At 38.0% G+C, this 19,523-nt stretch overlaps 1 long non-coding RNA gene across 1 annotated transcript in view; it reads left to right on the top strand.

Moving 5' to 3' along the window:
* Positions 1-19,523, top strand: part of LOC128627522 (uncharacterized) — a 120,688-nt gene that overhangs the window by 24,916 nt on the left and 76,249 nt on the right. The gene's annotated exons all lie outside the window — the stretch shown is intronic.

The raw sequence follows: 19,523 nt of genomic DNA, 5'->3' as shown, positions 1-19,523 counted from the left end.
ACGTTTATTTCTACATAGCTCTATAAAGTTGTATATATTCCTATATATCCATATAGTCTATTGGTTTTGTTTATCTGGAAAACCCTGGCTGTCTGGCTAATACAATGCCTAATAGTTTACTATCTGTTCTGAATCCCTCTTGCCCCCCTTTGCCCTTGACCTAAATCAGCTTTCAGCTAATTTTCAATTTGTGGAGAAACAGGTAATATACATTAATGTGTTGTTTTTATGAAATTGATAGAGCATTATACATCTTTTCCACAGTGTAGTGTCTTGAAACCCAAAGAACAGAGTGCTATAAGGCAGAGGCACTGTACCGCATGCAAGTATTTGATTATACATATATACATAGATATGTGTTTTACTTATTTTGACTTCGTTGAGGATCTTCCTGGATGTCAGTCTCTACTACCTACAGATAGTGGGCACCTGCAGCAGCAGACTGTCTTCATAGACTCTGAGTAATAGATTTTCTCAGTCCATGGGTAATAGATTAAGAACCCATGTCCATCAGTTCCAAAAGTACTGCTCTCAAGCAGACATTGATTGTGGTGGTCTTCTCAAAATCTGATCGCTTACAAGCCTGCCCACTGCAGCCTTCCCTACTGCTTCCCACAAAGACCTAATTTATACAACTGGGCTTTTGCCCTGGTTCTACTCTAGCAATGTGGTAGTTCAGAACCATGCCACAAACCTAGATCTATTCAGCTGGACTCCAGTCCCCTGTCTAGTTTTTGCTGATTCCTGTGCCCTGAGGTGTCTGACACTGCTCACTCCACGCTAAGTCAAGTTCAACCTGGATTAACTTCTCTTGGACTCTGATTCCTGGTTCTGCTTGACTGTGTGTGTTACAACTACTCAGGGACCATCAGTGCTGTGCCCTCACTACATGAGATCTCCTGGGTGGGTCCAACTTGAAATGGCCCAGTTTTTTCTTGCTCCAGTGGATACTATGGCATGTATCTGGGGGCCAACATTTCTGAGTTGGTGTATCGTAAATGTAGTCCCCCCAGCTCCAGTTTATCTTCTGGTTCTTTCTGTTTAGTCTTTTGGGGGCCCAACCTGCTTCACATTTTGGTCTATAAAAGTGGTCATATCATACTATGTGGAAGACAGGCAAATAAGCATAATTTAAGAAAGTGATATGATGAAAGTGGCATTTTAGGATGACTAATCTTTTAGTGTTAAGCAGGATAAAAGCAGGGGAGACTGGCCAGCACATTAATCCATTAATCGAGGTATGTGGTGCTTAAGATCTGGCGTAGAGTAGCAGTGAACATAAGGGTAATGAATTTAAAACATTTTATGCAAATAGAGTCCTATTTGCATGAAGATGTCCACTGCAGAATAATTTATAATAGCAAAAACTTTCAATGACCTAAATAGCCTACAGCAAGGGAATGATTTAGATAAATTTTGGTAGTAGTCCACTTAATGAAATATTATATAACTAAAAAAAACTATTAGGAAGACTTAATGAAAATGGGAAAGTACATATATAATATTAAGAAAAAGGCAGAATACAAAATAATGTGCACACAATGATAAAGTCTATAGATGTGCACATAAAATATATACACAAATTATATTAAATGAAAACAGTATTGTGCGACAGAGTTGGAATTTTCTGATTGTTATATTCTCTATTTTCCAACTACTATAATATGATTATATTGATTATAAACATTCTGTAATTCTAAATTCTTATTTAACTAACCCCTGCTCTGATATAAATGATTATCTTGATAAGTTAATTGGTATTCTGATGTCTCCTAGATCCTGGAATGAGCCTTCAGTGAATATAAATGTCGCCATGTTAAGCAAGGCATTATTTATCCATTAATAGCAGGTTTGGTCCTGATGAAAAGTAAAAAACAAGCAACAACAAAAACAAAAACATCTATTTCCAGGCACCCCAAGGAAGACCTACTTACTGAAAATCTTTGGATTTAATATATTGATTTGTAGCATAGCTGGGCTTAAGTGCCCTTCTAGACCACTAGGTACCCATAAATTTGTAGTAGTCACTTTCCCTTCTCTTTTGACCATGATGGGAACTAATTTGAAATTATTGAGCTCTAACCATTGGCCTTCAGCTGTGCTTCTCTGTCCCTTAATACTGTTCTTTACCTCTATCTTGACACAGTACTAACGTAGCTGATGAGATCATAGACTTGGAAATAAGGCAGACCTGCATTCAGATCATGTCCTCTGCTCATAACTGTGTGACTGTGTGGAAGTTACTGAATCATGCCATGTCTCTGTTTGCTCAGTAGGTGATGTTATTTACCTTGTGGGATTGGAAGGTGGTTCTAACAAGGCCGAGGAAGAGCTATTGATAGAGCAGTTATTCAAGCCCACCAAGTTATTGCTGAGGTGAGAGTGTGCTGGCCTTTGAGTATATCCTGTACCCCACATTATGAGGAGTTTAAGGCAGGGCTGTGCTCAATGCCTAGTGACCAATGGGCTCTGAAATATTGTCTGCATTAATGACTCTCCTGGGACAGCTTGAAAGTCACCATTGCCCAGCGTCCAGATATTCTTATGCAGCTACAGAATTTATTGAGAACAGCAATATTCAGAGCAGTCTGGGAACATGGCACTCTTTGTCCGCCTAATGACAGCTAAGGTGAACAGATAAGTGAGTAGTTTAGAAATAACCCCTGAACTTACGTATAATAGCTCTCTGAACTCATCTCCCCTGAATACTCCCTTTTGTGGTATTTATGGCTTTACCACCACTTCTTCTTGGTATCATCCAGAACCTCTGTGAACCCAGCAACGGGTCAAATCTCTGACACCTCAGAAACACCTACAGCACAACCTCTAGCACCACAAAGAACATTGCAATACAAAGCTGTCATCATCAAGTACCAAATAGCAAGGGAAATGATTCGTATTGGAGTCTTCTGACCCTCCTTTCATCATTCTTTGCATCTGTCCCTGCCAAAGAATCTAGAGCCCTCTGTTATTACAAAGACCACAGTTCTTATTGGGTTCTGATTAATTCTTCCATATTCAGTTCCTTCTGTACATGCTGTTCCACCTCAAATTTCAGTGCCTTTCCTCTATTACCACTCTAAAGACTCCCCCAGCAACCTTATGTGAGGCTCCAAATAAATAGAGAGATTGGTGTACAACCTACAAGACAATTCCAACTCTGATCCAATGAGAGGGGCACACATTTAAATATCCTTAGGTGGTAATTGTATAGACCTCAAAAAGCAATCCACATTTCATCAAGAAAACCCAGATGGGAAGTGCCATTTTGAATTTTTTGAGGAAATTCCATACTGTTTTCCACAGTGGCTGTACCAGTCTACATTTCCACCAACAGTGTACTAGAGTTCCCTTTTCTCCACATCCTCACCAGCATTTGTTGTTTGGTGATTTATTGATAATAGCCATTCTGGAAGGTGTGAGGTGATATCTCATTGTGGTTTTAATTTGTATTTCTCTGATGATCAGTGATGTTGAGCATCTTTTCATATGTCTATTGGCCATCTGTATGTCCTCCTTGGAGAAGTGTCTGTTCAGGTCATTTGCCCATTTTTAATCAGATTGTTATCTTCCTGGTCTTGAGTTATATGTTATTTATATATTTTGGAAATTAAACCCTTATCAAATGTATCATTGGCAAATATTTTCTCCTGTACAGTGGGTCCCCTTTCTCTTTTCATTTTGTTGATGGTTTCTTTAGCTGTGAAAGCTTTTTAATTTGATATGGTCCCATTTGTTTACATTTCCCCTTCATTTCCCTTGCCCTAGGAGGTACATTAGCAAAAATATTGTTATGTGAGATATCTGAAATTTTACTACCTGTTTTCTTCTAGAATTTTTCTGATTTTGTGCCTTATGTTTAAGTCTTTCATCCTTTTGACCCAGCAATCCCACTTCGAGGGATATATCCTAAGAATCCTGAAACACTGACTAAAAATATATATATGCACTCTATGTTGATAGGAGCATTATTTAGAATAGCCAAGATCCTGGAACAGCCCAAGTGTCCATCAGTAGTACGTTTACATAATGGATACTGCATGGAAGTAAAAAAGAAGGAAGTCCTACCTTTTGCCACAGCATGGTTGGACCTGTAGATTATGATGCTAACTGAATAAGCCAGTCAGTGAATGACAAATACCATACAATCTCACTTATATGTGTAATCTAATAAATAAAATAAACTAATAAACAAAATAGAAACAGAGGCATAGCCCTGACTGGTGTGGCTCAATTGGTTGGGAATCAGCTGCAGAGGAAAAGGTCAGTGGTTCAATTCCTAGTCAGGGCACATGCCTGGGTTGCAGGTTTGGTTCCCGGTTGGGGTGCGGCCAAGAGGCAACTGATCAATGTTTCTCTCTCTTTCTTTTTCCCTCCCTTCCATTCTCTCTAAAAATAAATAAATAAAATCTTTGGGGAAAAAAAGAAACAGAGGTATAGGTACGTGGAGCAGACTGACAGCTGTCAGAAGGGAGGGTAGAGGTACTAGATGATAAAAGGGCAAGGGATTCACCAAAGAACATACATGCCTGACCCATGGACATGGACAATGGTGTGGTGATAGCCTGAGGAGGGTGCAGGGGTTGGGTGGAGGTAGGTGAAGGGGAAAAATGTGGGGATAACTATAATAGCTTAAACAATAAAAATACCAGGAAAAAAGAAAGAAAACCCAAGTGGGCAACTCTGGACCTATCCTGTCTGATAGGAGGACCCACTGAAGGGGATTAACTTGAGCCCATGTTCTTAAACTGGCCCGCTCCCCCAGCAGTGAGTCCAGTGTTTAATGTAAGTGATCAGCTCTGATACATTGCGCACATCCTGGAATTACAATGTTTATTTCATCATTGCACTCTGCTACATGAAAATATTTTGGATCCCTTTGACTCTTGACTCCTGGCCCCCACCTTCTACTTACGGATTTATACTCATCCTCTGATCTCATGCTTGCTGCTGCTCTTGGGGCATGGACTTCTGATTTCTCTTCACAATAACAACTTGCATTTACCCCGAAAATTATCTTTGCTTCTACACCTCAGAGTTGACACTTCTGCCTGGTTCATCTTATTCCCCACAACACCTGACATTGCCTACTCACAGCAGGTATTTATACCCTAGACCTACTAATAGGAACCACATATAGGAAACTAGCATATAGTCTACCATCTACAGTAAGGTTTATAGCTTCATAGCTATTTTCACCTCTTTTACCCCACAAAGTCCCAGTCTGGTAACACTCAGGGGAAAGGTCTAGAGAGAGCAGAGTCAGAAACCATTTAAGTATGAACACTCTAAGACTGACAGGGTACAGCAAAAAAGGAGTGTGGAGTGCTGTGAAAACTAGGAAGCTATAAATACATGTTCATCTAGTTGTCTTGCTAATGGATTCTGATCTCTGCACTGTGTTACCTATGTTTCTTCTCTATTTGTCCCTGATTCTAACTTGTCTGGATCTTGGCAGGATCCTTGAACATGCTGGCTATATTCTTGGCTTACCTTTTCCACTTAGCATTTTTACAAAGGCCCATATTCCCTTTCCCCACCAGCCCCCACCCTGCCTATCCAAATGGAGTGGTCAGGTCCTTCTCCCCCAACTGCCATCATGTGCTCTGTTTCAAGGTCTAGGCCTCTTAGAACATTTCACCAACAATGACTAGAAATGATGCTCCTGACCACCTCAGCTCCCTTCTGTTGACAACTGATTCCTTTGAATAAGGCTAATACCCTCTTTAGAGAATTTACAAGAAAGGTAGTTAAGTGATAGAGGGAAGGAATGGGGCAAAGAGATAGTAGAAAGAACCATGTAGGGAGAGGAAGGATTGTCAAGTCATTCTAGTAATATTCTGGGGATAAAGCACTTGAGAGAATGAGGTTGATTGGTAAATAGAATTCAAGAGAACAAAAATAAGTGTATATGGAGGTGAGAGTTGAAAATAGAAAATAATATTGGTGTGATAGTCAGAGGGGAGGTCATGACAACAGTGACGTCTAAGAAGATGGAATAAAGGGCCATTCCAAAGTGAATTTATAAGGTGGGCAACTAAAACAATTAATGAAGGGCTGGCATTAAAGGGCACTGACTCTGCTTTATGCTTCACAACTTCTGAAATTCTATCAAACAGATAACAGTTGGCCTCAGTGAGCTGAAGGCTAGACACTAGCAGCAGCCATATTAGTTTCACAGTTTGGCGTCACCTGGAAATTCCAAGTCCAGCACAAGTAGCAGCTTTCTTCAGATTGCTTTATAACTCAGGAAGGGCAGCCCTGGCAAAACATAGGTGGGGGTTGACCTTGGTATGCACTACCCAGGAAACCCAAGGGCCAGTGCACTCAGTGAACAGCTACAGACCACTTCAGAGCACCACCACCCTGCCCCTGCAAATCTGATCCTCCACAAGAGGGTGAAACCAATCCTTGCCACTGACTGGCCTGGGTGAATCCCTCCCATTGATCTGCCAACAGCAACCAAGGCTCAATTACAAGAGGAGGGTGTACTCAGCCCACCCACCTTGAGGTATGAAGGGCATACCTCAAATGCCCAGCTTGGGTGACAGGGAAGCTTGTGCCACTGGACCCTATAGGACACATACTACATTGGGCCATACTACCAAGACACGGAGTCAAAGCAGCTCCACCTAATACATAGAAACAATCACAGGGAGGCTGCAAAATGAGGAGACAAAGAAACATGGCACAAATGAAAGAACAGATCAATACTCCAGAAAAAGAACTTAACAAAATGGAGACAAGCAATCTATCAAATGCAGAGTTCAAAACACTGGTTATAAGGATGCTCAAGGAACTTAGTCAGGACCTCACCAGCATAAAAAATATCCAGTTAGAAATGAAAGATACACTAATTAAAATAAAGAACAATTTATAGGGGTAACAAAGTAGAATGGAAGAAGCTGAGGATCAAAGCAATGATTTGGAACACAAGGAAGCAAGAAACAACCAGAAGAAAAAGGAATACAAAAAAATATGGGTAGTACAATCAGTCTCTGGGACAACTTCAAGTAGTCCAACATTTGCATCATAGGGGTGCCAGAAGGAGAAGAGAAAGATTTCGAAATAGGAAATCGATTTGAAAAAATAATGAAGGAGAACTTCCCTAATTTGGCAAAGGAAATAGACATGCAAGCCCAGGAACACAGAGAGTCCCAATCAAGCTGGACCCAAAGAAGACCACCCAAGACACATAATAATTAAAATGCCAAGGGTTAAAGATAAACAAAGAATCTTATAAGCAGCAAGAGAAAAGCAGAGAGTTACCATAAGACTGTCAGCTGATTTCTCAAAAGAAACTGCAGGCAAGAAGGGGCTGGAAAGAAGTATTCAAAGTGAGGAAAAGCAAGGACCTACAACCAATATTTTCTATCCAGCAAAGCTGTCATTTAGAATGGGCAGATACAGTGCTTCCCAGACAAGGTAAAGCTAGAGGAATTCATCATCACTGAGCCATTATTACATGAAATGTTAAAGGGACTTATTTAAGAAAAAAAAGAATATCAAAACTGAATTGTAAAATGACAACAAATTCACAACTACCAACAACTGAATCTGAAAAATAAAAGCAAAAACAAACTAAGCAAACAACCAGAAAGGGAACAGATTCATAGGTATGGGGATCATTTGGAGGGTCATCAGCTGGGAGTGGAAGTGGGGCAGAAAAGGGAGAAATGGTCCAGGGATCAAGAAGCATAATTGGTAGGAACAAAATAGATGGGGATGTTAAGAATAGTATAGGAAAGGGAGAAGCTAAAGAACTTACATGCATGACCCATGGACATGAACTAAGGGGGTGGATTGCTGGAGGGAAGGTGGGTACCAGGCAAGGGGAGCAAAGGAGAAAAAAACTGGGACAACTGTAACAGCATACTCAATAAAATATAAAAAAAAAAGTGTATTGTAACGTGTGATTTTCACATTGCATAGCTGATGTTTAATTCTCTACTAGTGATTCTCAACATTGGATGCACATTAAAATCTTTTGGGAAGCTTATAGAATGACTAGACTCCACATTCAGAGATTCTGGTGCAATTGGTCTGGAATAAGACCTGGGCATTAGTATTTTCCTAAACATCCCAAATAACTCTAGTGAGCAGCCAAGTCTGAGAAACCTCTGGTGTGTATGTAAGTTTTCTCTCTTAAAAGGTCAAGGCCTTAGAATTCAGGGAGAGAAATGCAAATTTGGGAGTAGGAAGTACAGATTCTAGATCTTAACCCTAGTGCCTGCTAATAATCTTGGGTAATTTCCTCTTATCAATGCAATAAAAAATAGTACATAAACTCAGAGTAATATATTATTTCTGTCCCTTATTTCTTGTAGGAATCTGAGACTTAAATTTGGAAATTCTTTCATAGAGAGTTGTTATGTAGTCCTAGTTGGTGTGGCTCAGTGGATTGAGCACTGGCCTGCAAACCAAAGGGTTGCTGGTTCAATTCCTAATCAGGGCACATGCCTGGGTTGCAGACTAGGTCCCCAGTAGGGGGCACATGAGAGGCAACCACACATTGATGTTTCTTTCCCTCTCTTTCTCTCTCCCTTCCCCTCTCTGTAAAAATAAGTAAATATAGTCTTTTTTTAAAGTTACTATGTAAATATACTTAGTTAATAAAAATCTTTACCAAGTAAAAGATAATCTTGTTATTTAATTTGAATTTTTAATTTTCAAAAATTGGGATATAAATAGCAGATAATATATTACTAGTTTCAGGTATACCATGTTATTTTTATAACAAAAATGTATTATAATTTTAAGTCTACTGACAAAATAAATGTATACATTTTGACCTACATCATCTCATTTGTTTCTCTCAAAATCTCTGCCAGTTGAGTACTGTCTTTATACTCAACATCACTAATCATCAGAGCAATGCAAATTAAGCCCACAGTGAACTATCACTTCACACCTGTCAGAATGGCTATCATCAATAAATCAACAAACAACAAATTCTGGTGAGGATGTGGAGAAAAGGGAACCCTATTGCAATCATGGTGAGATTGCAAACTGATGCAGCCACTATGGAAAACAGTATAGAGGTTCCTCAAAAAATTAAAAGTGGAACTACCACATATCCCACCAATTCTACATTTGGATATTTAACTGAAGAAATCGAAGACACTAATTCTATTTTATTTAGTTATTTTTCAAGTACAGTTTTTTTGTCTATTTCTCCCATCCCAGCCCCCCCCCACCGCATGTTCCCCACCTCCCTCCAATTTCCCCCCCCCACCAAGACACTAATTTGAAAAGATTACGCATCCCTGTGTTCATTGCAGCATTGTTTACAATAGGCAAGATAATGGAAGCAGCTGAAGTGTCCATCAATAGATGACTAGATAAAAAAGTGTGGGTATTTGCTCTAGCTGGGTTCAATCCCTGGTGAGGGTACATGCAGGAATCAACCCATGAATGCATAAGTAAGTGGAACAACAAATACATGTTTATCTCTCTTGCATCAATAATTAAAAAATAGAAAAAAGTGATGGTACATATAGACAATGGAATATAAACTTGGCATAAAACGGTGAAATCTTACTATTTGTAACAACATGGATGGATGTAGAGGGAATTATGTTAAGGGAAATAAGATAGAGAAAGACAATTAAGTCAGATAAAGGCAATATTTTTTCACTTATATGTGTAATCTAAAGAACAAAATAAGTGAACAAACAAAACAGACCATAGGTACGGATTAGGGAGCCCCTAAGTGGGGTTAGGGAACATGGTGTAATAGGTGAAGGGATTAAGAAGTGTAAATAGGTGATTACAAAATAGTCATGGCGATGTAAAGTACAGCAATAGGAAATACAGTCGATGATATTGTAATTATTATACATGGTGCCAGGTGGGCACCAGACTTATTGGGGTGATCACTTCACAAATTACATAAATGTCTAGCCAGTATGCTGTACACCTGAAACTATTATAAACTAATATTGAATGTTAACTGTAACTGAAATATAAAAACTAAAAATTGAAAACAAATACAAATTTATAATCTTTATTTTGCAAGGGACTGGCCTACAATCACAGCTCCCTAAGTGACAAAGCCATTTTCTACTTCCCGTTTTTCATTCCTGTGTGATTTTCTAGATCGTCGTCGTCGGCATGGTAACATCAGATATCTTCTATGATGAATGAATAGTATTGGTGTTAATGTAAAGAGTAAAAACTTTTGGCCCTATTTCCAACTAATTGTTTAACTGGCAGGATGATGGGACAGAAAGAAAATATAATGAAGGGGATAAGTAAGAGTTATGAGGAATTGGCATTTGTCACTGGTCATTCCTAGCAGATTAAAAAGACTTAAAGAACAGTGACGAAATATGATAAACCACTCAGCTCGTAGCATTATAACTTCTGAACAAATGTTTTTTGAAGGAATGAATGGATGAATTTTAAAATGTTTATGGAAATGACCATGATGATACATAAAATTATTGGATACATGTTATCTTTTTTTAATCAACACACTCATTCTATTAGGTAGGTATTATTATCCCCCATTTCACAGATGAAGAACTGAAATCCAGAAAGGTTAAGTAACTATAGTACTGAGGCCCTGTTCTATAGTTCAGCAATAGCACTATGACAGGTTCCTTAGTTACCTAATTTCATCATGCATTTAGTTAACAATATTGCTCGCTCCTTGAGCAAGCCGGGCCTAATCCTGTCTGTCTCTGTTTCTGATGCCACCTGCTGGAGGGGACCTGCGTTTGTTACCTTTTCCTACCACTAGCTATTCCAGCAATTTCTATGAGTGATTGGTTCCAAAATCTGTAGCACCACTTTACAGGGTACCTCCTCAGCCTCAACTAAGGGCAGGGATATGTGGGGACAGGGCTGTTAATTTATAATGTTAATTTGGAGACTCTGGCCTAGGCATGGGCTCCAGTCCTCTGGATTATGCCTCAGCTCTCATCTCTGCTCCCTCGTCCACAGCAAAATCCTGGGCATCCTGTGTCCAGCCATTCTACAGTTTGTTGGCTCTGAAAAATTAGACTCAGAATTCTGCCATCAAATCTAAGATGCAATGTTTTAAACTAAAATTGCATGGCGGCATCAGTTGAAAGATGCATCCCTGTTTCAAAGTTAAATGTGGGAAAAAAAGGATTTTAAAATAATGAAATATATAGCACATAAACGTGTTTTGATAGATTTTTCTAACACTTGGGAACTGCTCATAGTCAGCTTTTCTCATGATCATCGCCATTGCTGACTTGCAATGTCTTGTCCCTCCTTTGGGTGCTATGAACTGTAGTAGCTGCTGTCACAAATAGGGCACTCCTCTAAAAACTGGTGGAGTGTGTATTTTGGGTGTGGTGGTTAGCACAGGAGAAGAGGTTTATAGAGGGTGCTAAGGGATGGATGTGTTTGGAGGTGTATGGAATATACCAGATGATAGGACGTTTAAGGAGGGTCTGGAAATGCCTTTTTTTTTCCACTTTATTCTATACCTGGTATATTCCCTTCTTGTGTGAGCTCTGGACATTGCATGGCCCACTGCTCTATGGTGATTCCTAACTCAGCCTGGGGAGTTTCATCCAGACATATGCAAGCTAAGCTTCAGGCAATGATTGGAAAAAAACGCCTTTGCAGATCTCTCAAGATTTCCCCGTGAACATCTCTCTCCTTTCTCATATTCTGCCTCACACATGTAGCTTCCTCAGTCTCCCAGAAATGTAATCTGTTCCCTCAACTTACTGAGCTCTGTGTGGGTTTCCAGAAACTTCCACACAGAAACTTACCCCAGGTATTATCTAGGGCTAGTGCTTACCTCACATGTTTCCTTTCTGCTAGGAGCCATAGCCCATTGCTGCCTGTTGCCCTATGTCTGAAAAATATTTGGTTCATATATTTTGGTTGTTTTTCTAGTTGCTGATGGCAGGGCAGAAGTGCCTGTAGCAGGTACTCCTTCAGGCAGAAGCAACACTCCATACTTTTTCACCATTTCCTAACTATTACTGGAAATATATACTCTCTTGTCCTGTTTAGGATCATTTTCTCCTCTTCCAAAACCCCACTAGAAAAAAATAAAAGTGAAATGTAGAATTTATATTTTACTTTTGGGAAAGTTAACATTTGCACCAAAGGTACAGAAGCAGTGGTGAATTTTCTGATGCACTGGCATGAATCAAAGCAGCAGCACTGGACTGGCCAGCTGTTGCACCCCCCCCCACACACACACACAACAGCCAGTTTCACTTAAAAATTGGTCGTAATAATGAGAAAAAGTATTATTTTTTATTTATTAATTTTTACAGTGGGGGGAGAGAGAGAAAGAAATTTGTTGTTCCACTTATTTATGCATTCACTGGTTGATGCTTGTATGTGCCCTGAACAGGGATCGAAAATGCAGTGTTGGCCTATCTGGATGATGCTGTGACTGACTGAGCTACCTGGCCAGAACTCATGAGTAAAAATTATTAATTCTATCAAATCTTGACACTGGAGTAGGCATCTTTTTAACATTCTGTGGAGTGAAGTAGCAAGTGAACGTAAAAGGTTTGTGCCACACTTTGAAGTGTGATGCTCGGCTTTAGGAAAAGCACTGACTGAACTGCAAGTTGAAGTAACAATCCCCCCTTTTTTATAGGTCGCTACTTTTACTTAAAGAGTGACTAAGAGACAAATTATGGTCATTTGGACTTCAGAATTTGGCAGATGTCTTCTTGCAAATGAACAGAGTGACTGTGTTACTTAAAGAAAATGACTGACAATATTTGTTGCTAGTGATAAAATATAGCTTTCAGTCACAATTAGCATTTTACAGTTAGCGAATTCTATCTCCCACCATGAGCTTCTTATCCTCTCAATAATTGAATAGCTTTTCTGATGAGAGGGAGGGGGTGATATTAATGAATATGATATTTAAAATATTGTGTAATAATGTATGTCAACATTTGGAAGATCTGTATAAATCAGTGAACTAATATTTTCCAAATGACTAATGCATGATGTTACATCAAGCATGAGTAAAAAATCCATTCAAAGTTCAGAGTAGACCAATGGGTTTTTAATGTAGCAGTACGAAAAGTTTAAGTATGTCATTTCAGATTCCACATTGCAACTAACTTTTAGAAAACTACCACATGTGTTTGGATATAGTATCAAAGAAGAATGCCCACAGTTATCTGATTAAGATACTCTTCTCCTTTCCAACTACATATCTATGTGAAACTAGATTTTCTTCATATAGATCAAATAAAATGACATATTGAATGTAGAGGCAAATATGAGAATCTAGATTTCTTGTATTTGGGCTACACATTAAACAGGTTGCAAAAGTGTAAATGAATGCCACTTTTTTCTCTAAATTTTTGGAAAACACCATTTTTAACAATAGTGTATTATTTTCATTGATATGTACTTGATATGTGTTTGTTATTATTTTTAAATCAATTAGTCATTTAAAAATTTTTGTTTTAACTTCCAGTATCTTAAAATTTTTTTAGTATGGTGAATACTGATATTAGCCACAATACAAAACTTTTGAGTCCTCAAGCATTTTTAAGAATAGAAAGGTGTTCTGAGACCAGAAAGTTGGAGTTACATGTTCTTTAAAAATGACATAAATCTCAGTAATAAAAACACCTGGCCCTGGCCTGTGTGGCTCAGTTGGAGCATTGTCCCATAGTCCAAAAGGTCATGGGCTTGATCCCCTGGTTAGGGCATGTACCCAGGTCGTGGGTTTGATCCCTAGTCAGGGTACTTATGAGAAGGCAACTAATTGACCTTTCTCTCATATCAATGTTTATCTCTCTCCTTTTCCCTCTCTAAAAATAATGAAAAAAACTTCTTGGGATAAAAAAATCATAATCTGGATCTGGTGCCTTTTAAATTGAGGCACCTACAATCACCTCTTCTTTCTTTCTGCTATAATTGCTCATTTCAATTTTCTTTTTGTGGAACAATTTTGGTAGCTTAAGGTCTTGTTAGGAAATCATTCATATCTTTTGGGTTTCCAAATTTATTGCTATTGATTCACAGGTGGTATATCTCACATTTCCTTCGGCATTTTTTGTAACTTGGTTATTTCTCCTTTCTAATTCCTCATCTTGATATTTTTCTCCTGAATTCTCACTCTTTATTACTTTCATTTTACACACACCAGTAATAAGCAGTATAAAAACCCTGGGACAAAGAGAATCAAAGGGTACAGCATAGGTGACAAACGTCAAGGGAGAAGGAAAGGGGACTCATGCTGTGAGGGTTGTCTCCCTCATTTGATCACTTTCGAAAGTTCAAGAAAAAAGATGTCAGTGGGAATTGTCAATTGGTCTCTCAGCCTGGGCTTCACAGGGCCATTGATATTTGAAGATTCACCGGGATCCAAGCTCTGTCTCTCAACTTTTAGCATCCTTTTATTCAATTTTGCTTATGTAACCAGGCTTGGAGTAACTCTGGCTAACCATATTCATAAAAATGACTGATGTGAATACCTATGTCTCCCAGTCAAAACATTTCTTTTCTTTGCATGCAAGTGTTTGTGGTTTCCTGGGACTGCTTTCAGAGATACATTTGTAAAAAGATGAGGAAGGCAAGATTCAGCAGAGGGAGAAACTGGACCACAATGAGGTCAAAAGTCAGATCCATTTTTCATTTTTTGAGGAAACGCCATACTGTTTTTCACAGTGGCTGCACCAGTCTGCATTCCCACCAACAGTGTACTAGGATTCCCTTTTCTTCGAAACCTCACCAGCACTTGTCATTTGTTGATTTAGTAACGATAGCCATTTTGACAGTATGAGGTGATATCTCATTGTGGTTTTAATTTGCATCTCTCCGATAGCTAGTGATGTTCAGCATATTTTCATATGTCTATTTCTATGTCCTCCTTGGAGAAGTGTCTATTCAAGTCCTTTGCCCATTTTTTAATTGGATTGTTTGTCTTCCTGGTATTCAATCATATAAGTTTTTAAATATATTTTGGAGATTAAACCCTTGTCTGATGTATCATTGTGGGTATTGACTATGGGGGGAGGGTGGGGTTAAGGGGGGGAAAAGGGGCAAAAATAGGGACAATTATAATAGCATAAACAATAAAATATATTTTTTAAGGTACAAATAGCCCTGGCCAGTGTGGCTCAGGTGAAGTGTTGTCCTGTTCACTGAAAGGTTACCAGTTTGATTCCTGATCAGGGCACATACCTAGTTTGTGGGTTTGATCCCTGGTCAGGGTGCAAATGAGAGGCAGTCAATTGATGTCTCTCTCTCTCTCCCTCTCTTCCCTTCTCTCTAAAAATCAATGACCATGTCCTCAAGTGAGATTTTTTTTTAAAGGTAGAAATATGGTGTGAAGATTCAGTAGTGTTTTTTTGGTATGGAAATGCAAAGTAGACTCCAGGAAGAACCAGAATAGAGGACTGGAAATCCCAAGGGCCTTCGGGGTTATTTGCCATTGTTTGTCATTCTTGATTTTCCTTGTAAACCTATTTTATTCCTCTTTCTTGATATTCCAAATTTCTTTGCTAAATTGTTTAATGAAGCTGACACTAAGGGTTCATAATGGCCAGTGCTGTGCTGGTAAATGTTTAAAAACTGGCTCTCTGAAGGAAAAGAAGTGTGTGCATATATTCCTGTAATTTTTATTGATATAAAAGATATGGAAGACACACTTTATAAATAATGACAATGCAGTAACTTTATTGTAAATTCCATGTAACCAATTGATTCTCACAGAATGCTTTAACTATTTTTTGCAGAACTCATATCCCTAGCCAATCTATGGTTACAACTGATGCATGAGTCCAACTCTAACACAAACACTACTTGGTATTATTGTGTAAATTAATGAATAAGACAAAAGTGAAACAACAAAGACCCATTTTCAAACTTCCCTTGTTTGCCAATGATGTGAGAAACTTCTTTACTCAGATAATAGTTTTTCAGTCCTGGCAGAGTATCTCTTCAAGTCTTTGTCCTCTTTGTTATGTAACAGCTACAGACAACAACACTTGTACATTTAATTTGTATCAGTGATTCTCAAGTGGAGAGAGATTTGGTTCCTCAGAAGACATTTGGCAAGTTCAGAGACATTTCTGGTTGTAAAACTATAGAAGGGGTGTTACTGGCATCTAATGGGTAGAGACAGGGTTACCCCTCCCCTGCAAAATTATCTGGCTCGAGGTTGAAAAAACCTGGCCTGTGTTATTAACATGTTCTCTATCACTTTTTAAAGTTTAGACAATCAACAAAACAATAAATCAGGTCCAGGTTTGCAGCATTTGTCAGTTTCTGTGGCACAAGTATTCTCATTGTGGCTGATTTCAAGCTGCCAGGAGGACATCCTCAGATGAGGAGCCTGCAGCAGATATGCAGGGGCCACATTATACACTATTTCCACTACAAAGATGCAATAGGCATAGCTAACTCCAAGGGCATACATAATAGTAAAATGTAGTGATATAATTATTATAGGCTCTGTATATTTATTACTTGTGTTTATAATATAATATGTTTAATTGTAAATAAATATTTACCTTTTAATAATGACTATGCTGAACAGCTGACTCAGAATTCTTAAAAATTTTGCAGTGGGATCTCGCAGGTCAGAATGAGCTGCTCTGGACCCAGCATGCCACTGACATGGCTCTTCACCACTCTCACACTCACATGTCATGTTTCCTGCGTATTGGAGCCTGAGGCATAACCACACAGAGCAGGCGTGTGACTGGGGCTGGATCTAAAGGGAGCCTGCCGCCTTCCGTTCAGAAATCGATGACAGTGTCACTGGGAGTGGGCGGGCGCCCTGAGAAGCACCCGCTATAGTGCTGCAGACACAGGCTTCGGCCTCTGCTCCTGTTCATCAAGGCTCCATGGAGACTGAGTTTCTGACTCACCCGGTTTTTTTCTCCCAGAGAGATTTCAAAATAATATATTCTTAAAGTGTGGCTTCTGGATGAACAGCAGCCACCTCACTTGGAAACTTGATGAAAAAGCAGACTCCTGGGCCCCACCCCCAAGCTCCTGAATGAGACAGATACTCCGGGGATCAGGGCCAGCATCTGGGTTGCAAAAAGTCCTCCTCGTTATTCTGAAGATTGAGGCCACTGTATTAGATCATATAGTTTTTTTCCTAAAAAGAGAAGAAAATGAAAAAAAAGTTACATTCTATCCTTTAGGATAGCAACAAAACAAACCCAGATCATCTTGATTAAATCTGGTATTTCCTCTAGTCTCCAGAAATGACAAATAATCTCTTAGGATGAGTTACTCCAAAAAGAATAATTTCACCAATCATATATTCTTACTATTTATTCTTTTAGAAAATGACTGGTCTTTAATTTCTACAACTGCTTTATTATAGCTCATACATGCTACTAAATCATATTTATCTTACCTAATTTACCTTTTCAGGATCTATTTCTTGATTCCCAAGTTAGCTGGTAATATCCTAAAGGATAGGACTGTTTTTTCTATTGGGTTTAGGCCACAGAATCTAAGGCAAGTTAGAGCTCATAGAAAATATTCAAATATTGATTGAATAAATTATAAAGATTTAAAAAAATATTCTTTGTCTAATCCTTTGCTTTCTCTTGCTGGCATTATATAAAATTTATTATACACAATTTTTAAAGTAATTATGCTGGAAAACTTATGAAGAATTTTAATAATAATTTAATAAAACAGAAAATGACTGCTATTTGGATATTTTTCCAAATTATGGAATTTGTACCAAATTATGGTATATAGAAGAAAATAAAAATTACCAATGGCACTATTAAAAGATAACAACCTGATATTTTGATGTTTTCTTCCAATCATTTTTCTAAGTTTATATTTTCTTACCAATAGAGACTATATACTATACTTCTACTTTCATTAATTCTAATTTTAACTAAATATTATGTCATAAACACCCTCATGTCATTGAATATTTTTAAAACATAGTTTTTAATGTTTCACATTCAGTTCTATGTATGAACTATAACTTATTTAACCATTTTTCCATTTAAGGCATCTGGGTTGTTCTCAATATCTTACTTTAAATTCTATTGTGATGGGATGGGATACATATTTTAAAAATGAATACATTCTCGCTTAGAGTCAGGATGGATTGGTTCTCTTGACTGTTTCTAAAGTCTCCCAGGCTTCTTTTTCCCCTTCTGTATTGAAAAGTTATCTAATCAATTTGCTTGTTCAAGTGCTCTCCTCCCTTACCATCTTCAACCTCACACCAAGATTTGAGAAGGTCTCAGACCAAGATGGTCTCAGACCATCTCATAGTCAAGATTTAATGTGCATGTTTACATAAACATCAAAATCAACGACAGTCTGAAATTCAGTAGGAGCCTGCTTATGTTTTCTCTGGTTTACACTAATTCTCTCCAAGCTGAACCTTTGCATTCTCTCTAATCTTTTCTTATTGTTACTATCTTTTGTGTCAACAGATTTCAGGGTTTTGTGTTGTAATCTCTAACCCCTAAATCAGGAACACTTTAATAAATTGTATTTGCTTATTGAATTATAAGTGAGACTGAAGAAAGATATTGATGTAATAATGTTGCCATGTTTATTAGTTTGAGGACCTTTTCTTTGTAAAATATCTTAAGTTTTCATAAGCCTCAAAGCTAATTTATTTCTGGCAAAAGTCAGATATGTTTTAGAGGCAGTATAACCAACACACACACATATACAATAAAAAAACTTCTTAAATGGAACTGAACAATTCTCTATCATCTTTTATTTTGATAAACCATCTTACCCATTACCAATTGACTGAATTGAATGATATTTCTTTCCTTTTGAGTGGGAAAAATAATATGTCAAATATTGTTCAGTGATGACTTAAGTAGATTTTTAAAAAATGATTCAATGGAATAGAAACAAAAATAAATGCATCGTAAACAGCTTTTAGGATCTTTTTAAAATTAAAATCTCTGATGTAATTTTTCTTCTCAGTTTATTCTTATTCAGTTAGAATTAAAAAAAAAGAATTTCAGAGTATGTCTCAAATCATACCACTGAAAATCTTGATTGTTGAACACATGACTGAAAAGATTATCTCAGCTTGGCGTTGATGTTCAATTATCACTAAGATACATAAGCAATCTAGAACTGAGAGAGGAAAAACAAATTTACTTCCGAAAAAGACTTAAATGGGTGTAGTTGCTTAAATTTACAGGTAGTTTAAAAGGCTAGCCATGAACATGGCCCTTTTACTTTATTTTTTAAATATGTTATTTATTTATTTTTAGAGAGAGAGGAAGGGAAGGAGAAAGAGGGGGAGAGAAACATCAATGTGTGGTTGCTTCTCATGTGTTCCCTACTGGGGACCTGGCCTACAACCCAGGCATGTGCCCAGGCGCTGGAATCCAACCAGCGACCTTTTGCTTCACAGGCCTGTGCTCAATTCACTGACCTACATTCGCCAGGGCCCTTTTATATTATATTAATGAGATGGTATATTGTTCATGTTTGTCTCACTCTCTATCTAGTACATTAATTTTGGCAAGCAGGTAACTTCAAAAACTCTGATGTGAACTAGTATAGCAAGTAAGGACCTGACCTTATTT

Source organism: Artibeus jamaicensis, unplaced genomic scaffold (assembly GCF_021234435.1).
Source record: "Artibeus jamaicensis isolate MK-2021 breed Jamaican fruit bat unplaced genomic scaffold, CSHL_Jam_final contig_426, whole genome shotgun sequence".
NCBI classification, from domain to species: Eukaryota; Metazoa; Chordata; class Mammalia; order Chiroptera; family Phyllostomidae; genus Artibeus; species Artibeus jamaicensis.
Note: the sequence above shows the minus strand (reverse complement) of the source record. Positions and strands in the feature narration are given on the sequence as shown.